The sequence below is a fragment of the Chinchilla lanigera genome, unplaced genomic scaffold, assembly GCF_000276665.1.
Source record: "Chinchilla lanigera isolate Chin_1 unplaced genomic scaffold, ChiLan1.0 scaffold00041, whole genome shotgun sequence".
Taxonomy (NCBI): Eukaryota; Metazoa; Chordata; class Mammalia; order Rodentia; family Chinchillidae; genus Chinchilla; species Chinchilla lanigera.
The window spans coordinates 13,149,374-13,152,201 of NW_004955442.1; positions in this window are offsets into that span (position 1 = coordinate 13,149,374).

Here is a 2,828-nt window from a genome sequence, read left to right on the forward strand (position 1 = left end):
CGGTCAAATGGAACCTCTCGTTTTAGTTTTTTTGAGGAATCTCCACACTGATTTCCACAGTGGTTGCACCAGTCTGCACTCCCACCAACAGTGGAGAAGGGCTCCTTTTTCCCCACAGCCCCTCCAGCATTTGTTATTGGTTGATTTGTTGACAATAGCCCTTTTTTCTGCAGTGAGATGGCATCTCAGCATTGTTTTAATTTGCACCTCTCAAATGCTAAAGACTTCCTAGTCCAATTTTCTGTAGGATATTTTATCATGAATGGGTGTTGGACTTTGTCAAATGCTTTTTCTGCATCTATTGAGATGATCATATGGTTTTTGTCCTTGGCTCTGTTAATATGGTATATTACATTTATTGATTTGCATATGTTGAATTATCCCTGCATCTCTGGGATGCATCCTACTTGGTCATAGTGTATAATAGTCTTGATGATTTGCTGCATTCTGTCTGCTAGTATCTTTTTTTCTTTTTTGAGACAGGGTCTCACCATGTAGTTCAGGCTGGCCTTGAGCTCACTTTGTAGGCCAGGCTGGTCTCAAACTTGCAACAATCCTCCTGCCTCAGCCTCCCAAGTGCTGGGATTACAGGAGTGTGCCACCATGCCCAGCTGTCTGCTAGTATCTTATTGAGGATTTTTGGGTCTATGTTTATTAGGGAAATTGGCCTGTAGTTCTCTTTTTTGGTTGGTTCCTTCTCTGGTTTTGGTATCAGGGTGATGCTTGCTCCCAGGAATGAATCTGGAAGTATTGCTTCTCTTTCAACTTCATTAAAGAGCTTGAGAAGTAGTGGTATTATTAGGTCTTCTGTAAATTTCTTATAGAATTCAGCAGTGACTCCATCAAGGTCTGGGCTTTTCTTTGTTGGTAGGTTTTTTTTTTTTTTTTAATCTTTTTGAGACAGGGTCTTGCTGTGCAGTTCAGGCTGGCCTTGAGCTCACTTTGTAGCCCAGGCTGGTTTCAAACTCACAATGATCCTCCTGCCTCAGCCTCCCGAGTGCTGGGATTACAGGTGTGCACCACCATGCCCAGCTTGTTGGTAGGTTTTTAATTACATCTTCAATGTCATTGACCAATATTGGCTTATTTAGAATTTTTATATCTTCTTGCTTCAGCTTTGGTAATTTATACATATCTAGGAATCTGTCCATCCATTTCTTTTGTGTTTTCCATTTTAGTAGAATACAGTTTCTCAAAGTAGATATTCATAATCTTGTGGATTTCTGCAGGATTGGTTGTGATTTCACTTTTCCATTCCTAATTGCATGGATTTGAGTCTTTTCTTTCCTTTTTTTTGATAAGGTTAGCTTTTTTGATAAGGGTTTGTCAATATATTTAACCTTTCAACATTGGGTTTGTCTCTCTTAATCAATCTAATTATGTCACCTGGGCTTAAGTAGTACAATCAGCAATAACCATAGCATCAAACACAACCTTGAAAATGACAAACTGTGGGAACTATAAAGTTGTTACCTTTAACTATATGAACTATATTTGCAGTTATATAACAAAGTCTAAAATAAGCCAGTAAATTGTATACAGTAAACATACCCTCAATATGGCAATTTTACTCTTGGGAGAAAATTCAGAGGGAGTTAGTGGAAAAAAATAGAGAAATAGAAGAAGAGAAAGATTAGAAGCAAGGCTGGAGGACAAAAGAAGATTATGTGAACTTTGGGAAACTGGTGAAGAAAGCAGGAAGGAAAGAAGAAGGAAAAAATAAAAAGAACAGAACAGAACAACAATACTCAAAACAATGTTCACACTCATATAAAAACAAGAACAATCAAGAAAAGAGTAAACAGAGCAAAACAAAACAAAACAAAACAAAACAAAACAAAACAAGAAAAAAGAGAAAAAAATGTCCACGTTATGGCATGTTTCTGCTGTCACTGGTGGACAGAGTGGGCAGGCAGAGCCCAGAGCCGTGTTGCTTAATCCCAGCAAGCTTGTACCTTGAGTTGCACTGACGTTCAGGCTGGTTGTGAGGCTGGACCCTGATCTGTTCAGCCTGCAACACGCTGTGTGCCTCCTGCTGTCTTGAACTTGGGTCCACCTCACCCTGACACTGGGAGCTGCTAGATGGAGCCAGCCTGCAGCTGCTCTGATTTCTGAGCTCAGTTGGCCTCTCTCCAAGACAGCTCCTGGCCAATGAGCCTCCCCTGGGGACGTCTGAACCTGAATAACTTACCAGCCGCTGCAGTCTGCTATGTCTATTTCTCCGTTCCACTGGTGTGTTTCTCTTTGGAGGCCTTAGGGGTCACCAGTAGTAACCTTTTGTCTGTATGTTCAAGCTGCCCCTCCCATGCAGTGAGTCAGGGCTCAGGGAGAAAGTACCGCTTGCCGCCACCTTCTTCCCTGAGGTCTCTCTCTTACTCTTCCCATGGGCTTCAATTCTTGCTTCAGATCATTGCTGGATCCTGGGGACCCACCTCCCTCCTTCTCTTCCTCACATTGCTATATTCCAGTGTCTGGGCACCAAATCTCAGACTGTTTCTCTACTGTTCCCCACTCTGCCATCTTCCCAGAAGCACGACCCCCCTTTTGAGGCAGAGTCTGGCCTTGAACTCAGTTTAACCCAGGCTGGCCTCAAACTCTTGTTGCTCTCTCTGCCTCCTGAGTGTTGGGGTCACAGGTGTGTGTGACCACACCCAGCTGGAAGATATTTAGTGACATGCGAAAATGATATAAAGTTCCATCTGTGTCCATAAATGAAGCGTTACTGATACACAGAGATGCCCATTTGCTAAAGATGCTTCTATGGCGCTGCTCCCCAGACAGTGGCAGGGTGGAATGCAACAGAGATCACATGGTGTACAAAAGCCCAA